Source organism: Lynx rufus, unplaced genomic scaffold, assembly GCF_022079265.1.
Source record: "Lynx rufus isolate CCGP_SWC_20201006 ecotype Redwood Valley unplaced genomic scaffold, mLynRuf1.p SCAF_10, whole genome shotgun sequence".
In the NCBI taxonomy this organism is placed as follows: Eukaryota; Metazoa; Chordata; class Mammalia; order Carnivora; family Felidae; genus Lynx; species Lynx rufus.
This window is the reverse complement of record NW_025814824.1, coordinates 53675667-53692267: the sequence shown is the minus strand read 5'-3', so window position 1 is coordinate 53692267 and position 16601 is coordinate 53675667. Positions and strand designations below refer to the sequence as shown.

The window sequence follows — 16601 nt, the reverse complement described above, 5'->3', positions numbered from 1 at the left end:
TTTATTCCTTTCTCATTTTTCTACTTTTTCTTCTTCTTGTGCTTATCTTACAAACTACTTACACCCAAGTCTTTGCTTGATGATACATGTTTGTGTAATACCCCAGACTACGGCGCATGATCTAAAATGCCTTCTATGCACTTACTCTCCTTTTATTTCTAGCCATTTGTTTTTAGCCCAGCCACATTAACAGTAACCACACAGAATATCATTTGCTGGTATTCTGGAACAGGTGATAGTAATTTCCATCCCTGTACTTTTGCCTGATCTCACATATGGTCTTCATAGCCTAACTACGTGACATGTATGTCAGCAGTCAAGACAAGCCCTCACCCACATGCCTGTGGCGGTGCTGTGGTCATTACCCCTTGTCTCAAACGCCCTTTACCATTGCCTTTGAAGTCCTTCTTCTCCTTCAGTATTTCACTTCACAAAATAATTCTCAAAGCTGAATTATTATCTCCCCCGAATTTCCATACTACTTTGTCAAATTTAGGAATTATCATCATGTTTTGTTCAAGATACTGCCATTCAGTTATACATCTGTGCAAATTCCTATACATCAGGAATTTGTGAGTGCCTTGAGAGCACGAGCCGTGACTGCATCTATTCTGTATAGTTGTTGTAAATGTTGCATTGCTGTCTGTGGAATAAGCTAATAATAATCTGATCAGATTAAATATCTATTTTGAAGATATTTTTAATAGTTTTGTAAGCTGGATTTAACTAATTAAATAGATGATAAATAAAGTATAATTACAATTTTTGAATGCTTATTTATTTTAAGTAAGAAAGAGGGGAAGAGGGTGAGTATGTGCACGAGTCAGGGAGAGGCAGAGAGAGAAGGAGAGAAAATCCCAAGCAGGCTCTGCATGGTCATCGCAAAGCCCTCTGGGGGGACTCCATGTCACACACTGAGATCATGACCTGACCCCAAGTCAAGAGTCACATGCTTAACCTACTGAGCCACCCAGGTGCCCCTGTCATTACATTTTTTAATTTTAATATTGCTACTTGTCTTAACTATTCTGAAAAATAAAAAGTAACATGTGGTAAAATGTAAATCATATGATTTGCATAGTAGGCAAGTGTGTTAGATTGAAACTTTGTCCATAATCATTTATCTTTACCAACATCACACCTTTGTATTTGCTTTAGCATATGGAGAGCATTGCCCCTCATTTATAGATTGTGGATTTAACTATGTTATTTGTTTTGGAAAGAAAGCATGTGTATGAAAATGACAATGAACCATTGACGAATCAAGACCATAAGGTCTTGATTTTGTTTGTATGTGTGTATGCGCATGTCTCTATCATTACCATAGGAACAGCTTCCCTTGGTTTTTGACTATCCTTTGAACCCCAGCCCCAGAAAGATACAAATGGTGAAGACCAAAGCCATCTAGAACTGTATTCTGGAGAAGTGAAACACTGGCTTGAGAGCATTATGTCAGACTTTACCACCCATATAAATTCTTTTTTTTTTTTTTTTTAGGATTTTTTTTTTTTATATATGAAGTTTATTGACAAATTGGTTTCCATACAACACCCAGTGCTCATCCCAAAAGGTGCCCTCCTCAATACCCATCACCCACCCGCCCCTCCCTCCCACCCCCCATCAACCCTCAGTTTGTTCTCAGTTTTTAACAGTCTCTTATGCTTTGGCTCTCTCCCACTCTAACGTCCTTTTTTTTTTTTTTTTTTTTACCTTCCCCTCCCCCATGGGTTCCTGTTAAGTTTCTCAGGATCCACATAAGAGTGAAACCATATGGTATCTGTCTTTCTCTGTATGGCTTATTTCACTTAGCATCACACTCTCCAGTTCCATCCACGTTGCTACAAAAGGCCATATTTCACTTTTTCTCATTGCCACGTAGTATTCCATTGTGTATATAAACCACAATTTCTTTATCCATTCATCAGTTGATGGACATTTAGGCTCTTTCCATAATTTGGCTATTGTTGAGAGTGCTGCTATGAACATTGGGGTACAAGTGCCCCTATGCATCAGTACTCCTGTATCCCTTGGGTAAATTCCTAGCAGTGCTATTGCTGGGTCATAGGGTAGGTCTATTTTTAATTTTCTGAGGAACCTCCACACTGCTTTCCAGAGCGGCTGCACCAATTTGCATTCCCACCAACAGTGCAAGAGGGTTCCCGTTTCTCCACATCCTCTCCAGCATCTGTAGTCTCCTGATTTGTTCATTTTGGCCACTCTGACTGGCGTGAGGTGATACCTGAGTGTGGTTTTTATTTGTATTTCCCTGATAAGGAGCGACGCTGAACATCTTTTCATGTGCCTGTTGGCCATCTGGATGTCTTCTTTAGAGAAGTGTCTATTCATGTTTTCTGCCCATTTCTTCACTGGGTTATTTGTTTTTCGTGTGTGGAGTTTGGTGAGCTCTTTATAGATTTTAGATACTAGCCCTTTGTCCGATATGTCATTTGCAAATATCTTTTCCCATTCCGTTGGTTGCCTTTTAGTTTTGTTGGTTGTTTCCTTTGCTGTGCAGAAGCTTTTTATCTTCATAAGGTCCCAGTAATTCACTTTTGCTTTTAATTCCCTTGCCTTTGGGGATGTGTCGAGTAAGAGATTGCTACGGCTGAGGTCAGAGAGGTCTTTTCCTGCTTTCTCCTCTAAGGTTTTGATGGTTTCCTGTCTCACATTTAGGTCCTTTATCCATTTTGAGTTTATTTTTGTGAATGGTGTGAGAAAGTGGTCTAGTTTCAACCTTCTGCATGTTGCTGTCCAGTTCTCCCAGCACCATTTGTTAAAGAGGCTGTCTTTTTTCCATTGGATGTTCTTTCCTGCTTTGTCAAAGATGAGTTGGCCACACGTTTGTGGGTCTAGTTCTGGGGTTTCTATTCTATTCCATTGGTCTGTGTGTCTGTTTTTGTGCCAATACCATGCTGTCTTGATGATGACAGCTTTGTAGTAGAGGCTAAAGTCTGGGATTGTGATGCCTCCTGCTTTGGTCTTCTTCTTCAAAATTCCTTTGGCTATTCGGGGCCTTTTGTGGTTCCATATGAATTTTAGGATTGCTTGTTCTAGTTTCGAGAAGAATGCTGGTGCAATTTTGATTGGGATTGCATTGAATATGTAGATAGCTTTGGGTAGTATTGACATTTTGACAATATTTATTTTTCCAATCCATGAGCAGGGAATGTCTTTCCATTTCTTTAAATCTTCTTCAATTACCTTCATAAGCTTTCTATAGTTTTCAGCATACAGATCCTTTACATCTTTGGTTAGATTTATTCCTAGGTATTTTATGCTTCTTGGTGCAATTGTGAATGGGATCAGTTTCTTTATTTGTCTTTCTGTTGCTTCATTGTTAGTGTATAAGAATGCAACTGATTTCTGTACATTGATTTTGTATCCTGCAACTTTGCTGAATTCATGTATCAGTTCTAGCAGACTTTTGGTGGAGTCTATCGGATTTTCCATGTATAATATCATGTCATCTGCGAAAAGCGAAAGCTTGACTTCATCTTTGCCAATTTTGATGCCTTTGATTTCCTTTTGTTGTCTGATTGCTGATGCTAGAACTTCCAGCACTATGTTAAACAACAACGGTGAGAGTGGGCATCCCTGTCGTGTTCCTGATCTCAGGGAAAAAGCTCTCAGTTTTTCCCCGTTGAGGATGATGTTAGCTGTGGGCTTTTCATAACACCCATATAAATTCTAATAGTAGATTTTATCATGTAAGAACTGTGAGTCTAAAAAATGGCATGATAAAAGAGTAAGTTTATTGTTAATGGCACTTTCCCTGATTTTATTATTTTTGCCAATTTTCTTTGATTAAGTAAACTATCTACAGGTTCAGATAAGTGTTAGCCAGGTCATGTTTTCACCAACTTTTTACAAAGAGCCTCAAAAAAGATGAATTATCAGCTTTAATGACTCCATCTTTCAGTTAAAATCAACAGCAACAATAATATTAAAAAGCTCTAGATATTAAAAGGGAGATGTTATCAGTTTCTATTGACTCACAGTTATAGGTTTATCACATAAGCAACTATATTCCACTCAAATAATGCTTCTGGCACTGGAAAACTAATTATACTCTTTTTTTTACACTTAATAAGTCCCATAAATCATAATGCTTAATTTTGTGGCACACTATTCCATCTTACACGTGACGAAAAGAAATGTAGCTATCCTTAGTGGGAAAATAACATAGCAAAACTATTATTAGTAAATAAAAATTAGTAAATAAAAAAATAGAAGTCTATAGATGCACATTATTAGTTTATTTCATTGTTTTGGCCGCTGAAGGTTAATGTTAAATCCTTGAATCCTTATTTTTCAGTACACTTCTTTATTAAAACTAGAATGTAACCATAATTCAAACTTAGAACCACAGCAACATTTAAGACAGTCACACCCATTTCAAACCAAACAATTCCGGTCCAGTTGGTCTCTGTAGGCTCATTCCTGCATTTCAAAATAAGACAACCCAGGGCATTTGAAACTAGCTGAGAGAGAGTAGCAGCCACGCTTTGAAAATGCTCTGTGGAAAGAGGCTGAGTGTGCAGTTTGCTGCTATTTGAGTTTCATATAGGTTTGAAAGAATCATAGAAAGTTATTGAGTTTCAGAACTTGTTAGTGGAGATCTAGGAATATTTTTTAGTTTTTGTACCTTTTAAATTGTTCATGTTCACTACTTTCAAAAATACCTATAAATATGCCCCCCCATTTTTAATTACAAATGTGTATTACCAAGAGACCAAAGTTATTTAGGATCATAGTGTCTCAGGGTTGGAAAACATATAAAATGTTATTTTTTAAGCTTTCCCTTCAGTCTTAGATTTCAAGGGTCAGCCAACTCCACAGCCTGAAGACCAAGTCTAGGTTGCCACCTTTTAGTGAACTTTTATGGGAACACCGTTACGCTTATATGTGCATTATCTCTGGTGGCTTTTGCGCTACACTGGTAGAGGTGAGGAGTCGCAACAATGCTGAATGTGCTACAAAGCCTAAAATGTTTACTGTCTAACCCTTTACGGAATATGTTTACTGAATCCTGCGGTATTCAGTAATATTCTATATACATATTTACTGTAGAATTGTACACAGTGCAATGAATAAAGTAAGAAAATTGGATAATTAGAGCATTTAAGTAGTTCCTTAAAATATATAGTCAACTAGAGACAATTCAAGTACTCAGCTGTTACTGCATAGTTGTGAATTCAGTGTTTTTCTCCAAGAATTGGAGATGTGCCTTGTTAAGCTTCATGAACTAGACTTCATTTAAAAATAAGGTATTTATAGGGGTACCTGGGTGGCTGAGTCTGTTAGGCATCTGGCTCTGGGTCTTGTCTCAGGTCATGATCTCACGGTTTGTGGGTTCAAGACCAAGAGGGGCTCTGTACTAATAGCATGGGGACCTCCTTGGCCTTCTCTCTCCCTCTTGCTCTGCCCCTCCCCTGCTCATCCTCTCTCTCTCTCTCAAAAATAAATACATGCACTAAAACTATGGCACTTATAAAAATAGTTATTAGCTCTTTTATAAAATTGAGATTTTTATTTGTCTCTAGATTATTGTATGTATTTCATAAAATAAAGTATATTTTGATGATTGAATCATTTTGGCTACATGATAATCTTTATCGTGATAATTATTATTATGTTCTTAGTTGAAAGTAGCATGTCGTCCAATACCCTGATGTCAAAGCTTCTGACTATCGCATTTCACTCCTGACCATGTATTATCAGGAGCAAAACATCACTCATAGATGCTGGATGCTCATTTGTGAAACAGCAAAATTATAGATCTCTCTCTGAGCTTTTATTATTACTCCAAATCTATTCACTAAAAAACTGGTATTTGGAAATTTATTCCAAACTATTTCCATCATAAGTTATTCTTGCGCTTGTCCACAAAAGTATGTTTTATTTTGTAGTAGGGGAAAAAGATACCTGCCAACTACCTAAACGCCAATAAAAATAATTAAATTGGTATATCCAGCTATTAAGAATAATGAATTAGCTTTTTATTAAGTTATATCTATAGCTGTTATGTGTATTACATAATCAAAAGAGCAGGCTGCACAAGTGTATTTCTTTTCCCCTGTCTCCTGTCTTCAATGTCATTGTCTATGTATCTTCTTCTATTTAGCTTGAAGGTGTTGCCTGAGACAGGTGCTCCAAACAGAAACCCAGTCCCCTTTGTACCTCCTCAGCCGTTAGCTATTATGAGTCAGAAAGTTTGGTGAATAATGTCGCCAAAAAGAATCTCAAACACAAACTCAAACCTTCTACTTCATTCTGTGACAGCTCTAGGACAAGCTCTTGTTTCTCTTTGCTGAGTTTCTGAACACCTGCAATAAACTCCTAAACCCTATCAGGAAGCAGTATTTTCTTCAGGTCTTACAATGAATTCCCCACAATGCCTTCAAGCAATTGTTCTGAAGAGACACTTGATTATGTCAATCTCCTTGTTCAAAACTTTGAATGACCCCACTGTTCCTTGCTACAGCCTAAGCTCCTGTCATGGTTTATCTTTTCTTTCATGACCTAGCAAGTGCTGACCTCTTTAGTAGGGACCACAAATCTCATATGCCGACAGGAACCAGGAAGGAGATGTAAATGAACAAAATGAACCTCATGGGGTGCATTTCCTGTTTCATTTGGAAAGCTGCCCCTCAGCCTTGGCCAGTGTTGCCCTCTGAGTGTGCGTGTCCTGTTTCTGCCTTTTTGCTCACCGGTAACTACTGTTACTAAATAGGCAAGGCTAGCTCTAATATCACTTTACTTTCATAGCTGTCTGTGGCCAATGCTTCCTCTGTCTCCTGCCCAAGGTCAAATTAAAAGTCCCCTCATCTGTGTCCAGAACACTCCATATATAGTCTTAAGATGTTATTTATCACCGCGTATTTTAGTTTTTATTTGATAGGTCTTTCTTCCTAAAATGTGATCTCCATAAGAGTAGGAAGCATAACATTTATTTTGTATAATTCCCATTGCTGAGGCCTTGGATATATAATTTGGCATTTGAAACGTCGAAAAGTATGAATATGAGCAAAATGCTTCCAGGACTGTAGAGAAAAGGATGTGGTTAATTCATTCTTAACATCGAGGGGGATGGTAAGTGTTTCACAGGGAGATGATTTTTCAAATGAATCTTGTAGAGCAAATAGGAATTTCCAGGAGAAAATGACAGGGTGAAGGATGGGGGAAAGTCAGAGGAAGGGATTCTGTACTCAGGAAACAAGCATTTGCAGACTGACACTGAGTGTGGCTTGGGCTGGCAATGACGGCCGTCCACAGTGGTCACTTGCATGGGTTTAAGAGAGTGGGAATTAGGGATGAAACAGCACTCTGAGTTCAAAGGGATGGGCACACTTTAAGTGTCAACATAAGGTCTTTGGATTTCATTTATGGGATGTGGGAAGTCAGGAATTTTGAAAGTATAATATTGGTGTGATTTATCTTGAATGTGTTACTTAGGAAAAAAAATATAGTTCTTTCATCTATGCAGAGATTAGTTTTGAAGACAGAAACACAGGCTGGAGAGAGGACACACAGAGGGGGTTGCTGAAAATATGAAAAGTACAAAGGATGAACCTCTGAGTTTGAAGAGAGATCAGAGTCACAGATGATAGACTCACTGAGCTTGCAGTGTATGAATTCTGCTGCCTTACCAAAGCGGACAAAACTTAGCCAGATTTTTTTTTTTCTGGTTAGAAAGCCGACTGCTAACCCACATGCTTACTTCTTACTTATTCTTCAACACAGCCATGTCCCTTCTGGGAGGAAACATATGAGGTATGAGCATCTTGAGGAAGTTGCCTGTGAGTTGATTTATAGCATCTTTTTTTTTAAACTGTATTTATTTTTGAGATAGAGAGAGGGCAGAGAGAGAGGGAAAGAGAATCCCAAGCAGACTCCACGCTGTCAGCATGGAGCCAATGTGGCACTTGATCTCACTAACCTTGAGATCATGACCTGAGCTGAAATCAGGAGCTGGCTGCTTAACCCACTGCACCACCCAGGTACCCCAGAGTATCTGGTTTTAATACCAAGTGCTGTAGGTACCAATAGAAGTTCAGTGCATTAATAAATAAAAGAAGGACTGATGAAATAATTGTGGTAAATAGGAGACACCAGATTGTTAATATAACTGGAGTTATTACTTTTAAATCTTTCTAGTTTTGACTGCCTTTCTGCTATTTTGCCTCAATGATTTGAGATAATGCTTTCTTTAATAATTAAGTGTACCAATGGATTGTTAATTTTTACTTAATAAAACACATATTGTGTTTTAAGTGCCACATCATCAAAAACGTGATACAGATTGAGCTTTGAAAATTTAATTAAATTTTCTCATAAAAGCTGTCTGAAAACTAGTCTGTGTAATGTAGCTATATTATAAAAGAGCTCATACTGAAATAGCGCTAAAGATTTTCAGTCAATTGAAGTAAAACCAAGAACAAAATTAAAATTTAAGAAGATAATTCATTTCTTTATTATTGAATTAAAATTACAGAAAAATGTACATTTGCAATCAATTAGCATATACATCATCTTCTATATATTTCAGCATATATTCCTTAATGCTCTAATATACACAATTAGGAAAGGATATTCAGTTCATTGTTTTTTCTTATCTAAAAATGGTTAGGGGTGCCTGGGTGGCTCAGTCGGTTGAGCGTCTGACTTCGGCTCAGGTCATGATCTCGCGGTCCGTGAGTTCAAGCCCCGCGTTGGGCTCTGTGCTGACCGCTCAGAGCCTGGAGCCTGTTTCAGATTCTGTGTCTCCCTCTCTCTCTGACTCTCCCCCATTCATGCTCTGTCTCTCTCTGTCTCAAAAATAAATAAACGTTAAAAAATTAAAAAAAATAAAAATGGTTAATCTTGTGAACTTTATCTGTTTAAAGAGGACCGTTTGTGTCATTTATGAATAAGCCCTTGGCATGTGTGAGCACCAGTTCTACGTGGCTGTTTTACGGTAACAGAAGTGAAATGAACACCATTTCTAATACATCACTGTTGCATACGTCTCTCAGTATGACCCAGCTATATCTTTACTCATATCTATGTTTTCCTAATAATTAAAAAATATTATAGAATATTCATAACTAAAGTGGGGAAAATGAAATGTAAAGTCACTCTCCGTTTTGAGGGGAGAATGAATTGTTAGTGTTTTAGAAAACGTGGCAGTATATAACAAAAGATTTACCAAACTCTTCTGGAGAGGGTGTGGAGACAAACAGGCAGAGAGCATAGAGGATTTTTTTTTTTAAATGTTTTTTTATTTATTTTTGAGACAGAGAGAGACAGAGCATGAGCAGGGGAGGGTCAGAGAGAGAGGGAGACATAGAATCCGAAGCAGACTCCAGGCTCTGAGCTGTCAGCACAGAGCCTGATGCGGGGCTTGAACTCATGGACTGTGAGATCATGACCTGAGCTGAAGTCGGACACTCAACCGACTGAGCCACCCAGGCGCCCCAAGCATAGAGGATTTTTAGAGCGGTGAAAATATTCTGTGTGAGAATGTAAAATAGATATCTGTAATTATATATTTGCCCAAACCCATACAATGCACAACACCAAGAGTGAATTCTAATGTAAACAGTGGACATCAGGTGATTATGGTATAACAATGTAGGTTTATCCCTGGTAAAAAATGGTCCATTCTCGTGAGTGATGTTGATGATGGAAGATGCCGTGTGTGCACCCTGGGGAGCAGGGGGTGTATGAGAAAGCTCTGTATCTCCTCTTAATATGGCTCTAAAAGAATGCAGTCTTTACCAAAATTATTGCTGGAATTATTTTTCATAATGCCAGAGCCTAGAACACGTATTTGTCTTCCCATCTGCCCAGAGAAACACTAAAGTGACTGTAACTTAGAGCTACAGAGTAATACTGAAAAGATTTTAAAAAATGAAAGTGAGAGAAACAAAACTGTCCTCTATAGAGGAGAGACCGAGTTATTGTAAGAGAGGGAGCACATGATATCATTTTAGCATTTAAACTAGATGGAAACTTCTAGATTGATGGAAACTGAGTAGTAGATGTTTCCATCTAGTAGATGGAAGCTTCAGGTTGAAAATGAGACTGAAGAACCTTTCAGAGAAGATGGGGCCTGTGTTTTTCAAGGTGTCCATCCATTCCAAGATTAGGAAACCTTGCTGGCTACAGAGAAGCAGGATCCAGTCACTTCGCGCCCTCTGCACTGCAGAAGTCCTGATCTGGATCACCACTTCTGTGTTGGGAGGACTGCAGTAAGCAGGTCTCCTGCTTCGCTTGCTGAGTCCCTAGAGTCAGCTCTCAGCAGTGTCAGTGCAAGACCTTCCCAGCCAGATCATGTTGCTTCTCTGCCCAAATCCCACGAGTTACTGCTTCTCTTGAACTAGAGGCCACCTTCTTTGAGCGACCTCAGAGTCCCTAACCAGTCGACCCAGCCCATCTCCCTGACCTCCTCACCTCCCACTCTCCTCCTTGCCTCGGCCCCTCTGGCCGGTGGCTTTGTTATATTCACATGGGCTGAGGATGCTCCAACTGCTGCTGTTTGAATGGACGCTTGTGTGGGCCCACACTGTTCTTCCCATAGGTGTTCGCATGGTTAACACTTGCTGCTTCCACATCTGCACAAATGTTACCTTCTCGGTGAGATCTGCCCTAGTTACTGGATTTAATAGAGAACTTCACCCTTTGGTAACCTCCACAAACACCATGATGCTCCTTAACTTCTTTCCTATGTGTTTAAACTGTTAACATACTGAACGGTGCCTTTATTATACTTACTACGTTTTTCTCTCTCTTGATGTAGTGTAACCTCCATAATGATAAGTATATTAATCTGCTGTATTCCATAGCGAGAATCCCAGAACCTAGAACATTCTTTGCACATAAGAGGCATGTTACAAATGTCAAATCAGCCACTGGTGAAAGGATAACTTGAGCCTTTAGATTTAAAACCACCACAACAAAAAAAGCTCATTTCCTGTTTCTGTGCAGTTTTCCCCAGCTTTGGGTGGTGACTGCTGCTGGGCTCTGGCTTCTCGTTGGCCGGAGGGTGAGGTGGCCTGGACAGCACCTCAGGCACCTTGTGCCCAGAGCCCTCTGCTTCTTGCCTCACCCAGCTGCCAACCCCCAGATCCCAGACATCACAGTCTGGTGGTGGGGGTGGGGCTGGAGGTAGATCTCACCTACTGACAGTTACACAACCAATGCATTTCCTGGAGAATATATCTCCGCTGCCTTTGTCAACTATTCTGTCAATGTTATGGCAGATGGAAAACCACTGAATCTGGGTTTAGGGGATACAGCCCGACATTAAGATTATGACAGATTACCCCCTTTATCCTCTCCACAAACAGATGTATTTCTCTTGTGAGTCCTGCATCATTTAAAAATGTTCAAGCAAAGTGGTACCCTAAGGTGGAACACCACTGCCCCAACACCCCAATTTTCCTGGTAGGGACTAACCTAGATCTCACAGACGACAAAGGCATGATTGAGAAACTGAAAGAGAAGAAGCTGAGTCCCGTGATCCACCTGCAGGTTTTGGCCCTGGCTAAAGAGACCAGCACTGTAAAATACCTGGAGGGCTCCACTCTCACTCACCAAGGCTTCAAGACAGTGTTTGATGAAGCTATTCAGCTGTTCTCTGCCCGGCTCCAGTCAAGACGAGAAAGAGAAAATGTCTGCTGTTGTAGATGTGTGGACCCTCGCCTGCCCTGTCCCCCTCGGAAGCTTTGTACATTTTGCTCAAAAATGATGAAGCCTTCTACTCAGTGCCTAGCTTCTGTTACAGATTAGTTTTTTTCATAGAACCATTTTGAATCAATCCACAGTTTTAGGTTTTATTTGTTTAAAGTATAAGACTTTAAACTTTCACATTATATTACATTTAGTCCTAAAATGGTAAGGTTTCTTAAAGCCTTTTGTTTGTTTTTCCAAAAAACAAAACAAAACAAAAAAAACAGAAAAACAAAAACAAAAACCCTATTGTTGCTCAGATTAAGAATTGCCAAAATGCATTGTGAACCGAGTCACGTTGTTGTACTATGAACATCCAGCACTAAACCTTTGTTTTTAAGACCTTTGTTTTTAAGAAGAGATGACAGTGTGTCAAGTTTGGAAATGCAGACACTTTCTAACCAGTCTTTGCTAAAAAAGCAGCACAACCTCCTTCAAGAAATGTTACCATCTAACCACCCGTAATTAATCAAGCAGTGCTCACTCCCTAACACTGTACTGTATGTCATAATGGAATGGGTGTAATGACTCAACTCTTTGGGTCAATCTTTTGATTGAGTGACATTAAAACAAAACAAAACTGTGTATTCACTTTAGCTGAGATTTTGAACAACCCTCTTACTCCCTTGTTTCTCTGATGAACCATCTGCTCTAGCGGTGGGCGGACCCAGGAACAGGGGGGCGGTGTGTGGGCAGCCCAAGTCCTGTCGTGAATGAAGAATGAAGACGGTATTTTGACAAAATATGGAGGTTAATTTATACTACATTGTACATACCATAATTAAACTGAGTAAAAGTGTCATGGGTAAAATTTTAAAAGGTTAATTTCTGTCTAGTGTAGTGAATGATGAAGAAAGGTTGGTCTTCTCACTGTGTGCTTTAAGTTTTTCCTTTTTCTTAGACCTGCCATCCCTCCTGAAATTGGGCATTTAATTCATCTTTAAACTGGTTTTTCACATAGTCGCTCACTTAGTGCTTTTCTTACAGAAACCCTTATTAATGAGCAATATGCCTCCTTGTATTATAAAATCTTTCTGATAATGCATTAAACAATATTTTGTAGCTTAGTAAAAGTACATTCCAGTTTCCTTGTTACTTTATTCAAAGCTAATGCTTTTCTTAGTTCTCTAGTAACTAGGTGTAAAAATCATGTTTTGCAGCTTTACAGTTTTTGAAATCTTTTAGATATTCCTAAACTATGAACTTTCTTAACCTCACTATCTTGCCAGATCACTAACACTGTACTTGACTAATGCTGACCCTCCTCTTTGCCTCACCCCCTTCCCCCACCACCCACCAGACACATACTTCTGTTGCTCTGCCTATCCATATTCCTTTGGGTCTTTGAGGTTCTATAAGCCTGTGCTCCTGCTAATGAAGTTCTGTACAGCTTATCCACTGTCAAGAATGCAAGGTTGGGCCTTTCAAACCCTAGCACAAATTTTTTTTAAATTGACAGTTGCAGAATTGTAGAGTGTTTTTACAATTGATCTTTGGCTAATGCAATTAGCAGTGTGTTTTGCATGTATGACTTAATAAGTCTTTGAATCATTAAAAAAAAGTGCCCAACAGAATGAATTAAAGAAAAGAGAAATATGTAGATTGTAGTGAAATTAAATAATATCTGTGGATAAACAAAAATGTTTGAAAAGCTTCCAGATAGAGAATCAGAATAGAATCATTTTGGCTCCAGATTTGTCCTCAAGTCTGAGTCTTCAGGAGGCATTTGATCTGTGCTGCCCAGGTTCTAAGTCAAAATACATTGGAATCTAGACTTACATACTTTGGCAGATAGTAATCAAAAATGAATGCAGAATAAATACTGTTTTTAAGGTTCATAGGTTGAGGTAAGTTTTACTCTCACCAAACATATCTGAAATGAGTATTAGTGAAAGGTATACAATACCAAAATGAAATTTTAGTCAATAATTGTGATTCAGAAAATAGCAAGTCACAACTAGAATGCAATGGAAAGTGAAGCAAAGCAGAGAGGGAAGCAATGGACCTCCATTGTAATTGGCTCAAATTAGCACACACAAGAGAACTCCAACAGATTTTTTGATAAAAGGACTAAAAAACCTTAATATTATAATTAAAAATGTGTACATTTTGCCAATGAAAAGGCACTAAAAAGTCTCTAAGAGACACAACCAAACCACAGAAAATATTGAAAATATGGAGCAAAATCATGACACAATTTTGAGCTTTCACTGGTGTCTTAAAAAAACACACCCATTTGCTCTTCATGCCTGTGCTGGTTGGTCTCTTTCAGATTTCATAGGTACAGTTACATGAAATTATAAACTATTCAGTAGAAAGGTGTATTTCAATTCTTCTAATATTGGGGATGCTATTTAAACTGCCTTTAATGTATATAATCAGCATTTATACAACCACAATAAACATACTTACAGATGAGATAATCAATTTTCTAAAATAAGACATCATGAAATGGGTATATCTGTCTTATACCTGGGTGGTAAAGAGGGAGATATAGTCTTGTGTAGAGATGATGCTTTTTCCTTCTTTTATAGTAGTGTGGAGTCACCATATCTGTTTAAAGATAATGATTCAAGATGGAAGTGTTTAAATATATGCTTACGGGGAACCCTTAGAACAGAAAAATAAAATAACACACAATGGGAAAAGAAGAAGCAGCTTCCTCTGGTGATATAAACTCACTGCAAGCTCACTTTTAATACAGAGTTAATAGAATGCATCTACACTTTATAACTTTAGGACAAGAGTCACAAACATTAAATGTAAAGTTATGGTGATAATTACCAGAAAAGCTGAAAAGAGAAATGGTTAACAGTTAACATAAAATATATGTTTAGCCTCTGAAGAATACATTAATGTTAATTGTGTTCTTTTCTAGTTGTGGCATTTCAGATGATTTCATTGATTTTTTAAAAACTTTGTGTATTTCTGTGTTTTTGCAATTTATAGCCAGGAAAAAAGTGATACAATTATTAAGCTTAAATGTGTTCAGTCTTATAAAAAACCCTAATTTCAGTTCTAAAATTTATAGTGTTTCCTAACAAATTACTGCTCCATATTTTATAATCCGTTTCAGTTGTCCAGCTTTGTCTGTGGCAGTATTAAAAGGAATATAAAAATCATATACTGGGGGAAACACGTTTATCAACAATAATTATAACTCACTGTCTCAAATGGGTGAACGATGGTATGAATACATTTGTAGATACCAAAGAAAGAGAAAAATCCAATTCTGAAAAGCAGTTATACTGATCAAGGACAAATCAGGAATAGCTCCACAAAGAATGTAAAAATTTACTTGTGTTTGAAAAAAAGGAAGGAAGTCATCTTTATCTGAGGAAGGGAAGAGGAATATTCAAAAAGCATACTGAGTAAATAAATTTAAAAGCACAATTAACAGCCTGAGGGGATGGATAGCTGTTAAATTAATTTTAAAAGGTTACTAAGGTGATTTTTCTCCTTATATTGAAAATAGAGTACTATTCACTTTAATTCAGATTTAAATGCCTGCAAAAAGAAATCTAGGCAATATGACTTAGCCAAAAAATACACGAAGACCACAGTGAATTACTACTGCATACTTAAATGAGTATATTACAGGTTAAAATTGTGTATATAATAGCTAAATTTAAAAAAAAAAATCTATCCTTACCAGCTGTTGAAGTAAAGAAAGTAGACCCTTACACACTGCCAGTGGAAGTGTAAAACCATGTAAAACCATATAACCACTTAGAAAACAAACTTTAAACATTTTAGACCACATTCTTAAGTATTTGTTTCATGAAAATCCATGCAATTCACTCTTCCCTAATAGTCATGAATGGGGAATTGATGTACTTTTGTGCTGCTTATAGTGTTTTATATTTGAATCATACACAAATCGTTTATGCTTCTGCATGTTAACATTTATACATAAATGGTTATCAATTCCATAGCACAATTTATGTAAAATATCTCTATGTATGGCAACATTTATTTAAAAAGCCTCAATAATCTGAAAATATTATTTGTTTTTTTATTTTTATTTTTTTAAATATGAAATTTATTGTCAAATTGGTTTCCATACAACACCCAGTGCTCATCCCAAAAGATGCCCTCTTCAATGCCCATCACCCATCCTCCCGTCCCTCCCACCCCCCATCAACCCTCAGTTCTCAGTTTTTAAGTCTCTTATGCTTTGGCTCTCTCCCACTCTAACCTCTTTTTTTTTTTTCCTTCCCCTCCCCCATGGATTTCTGTTAAGTTTCTCAGGATCCACATAAGAGTGAAAACATTATTTGAATAATACACTTTATCAAGAATCAAAACAGGGGCACCCTGGGAGGTTCAGTTGGTGAAGTGTCCGACTTTGGCTCGGGTCATGTTCTCATGGTTCTTGAGTTTGAGCTCTGCATTGGGTTCTGTGCTGTCAGTGCAGAGGCCGCTTAAGATCCTCTGTCTTCCTTTCTCTGCACCTCCCTGCTGGCGCTCTCTCTTTCACACAATGAATAAACATTTTAAAAAAAGAATCAAAATATTCTAGCATCTGGCCAGATGTGAATAATGAATAACCTCAAATTTCAATAATAACAGTTACTGAGTGATCTTAAAACCACGTTGTCTTGACCAAGTGAATTAAAGATTACACAGCAAAGTGACATTTTTAGTCTCACAAGGACGGAAGGATTCTGCCCTCAATGTACCAGACAGTCCCATTCTAGTGAAGCAAAAGTTAGCATCCAGCCTAGATGCACCAACATTTGTTTGCCTCTTCCCTGGGGAAGAATAAATATTGAAGAAAAAATTGTAAGTAATAGAAAGAAAATTGTGCAAGATAAAGAGCAGCACCAAGAGAAATCTCTTTTGCTCAGGGCTGCAACCGTTTTACTGATTGGTCTGACTTAAACTGC

General features: G+C 38.0%; 1 pseudogene; it reads left to right on the top strand.

Moving 5' to 3' along the window:
* Positions 1-10569: 10569 nt before the first annotated feature.
* LOC124524348 (ras-related C3 botulinum toxin substrate 1-like) lies at positions 10570-11669 on the top strand (annotated as a pseudogene).
* The last annotated feature ends 4932 nt before the right edge of the window (positions 11670-16601 follow it).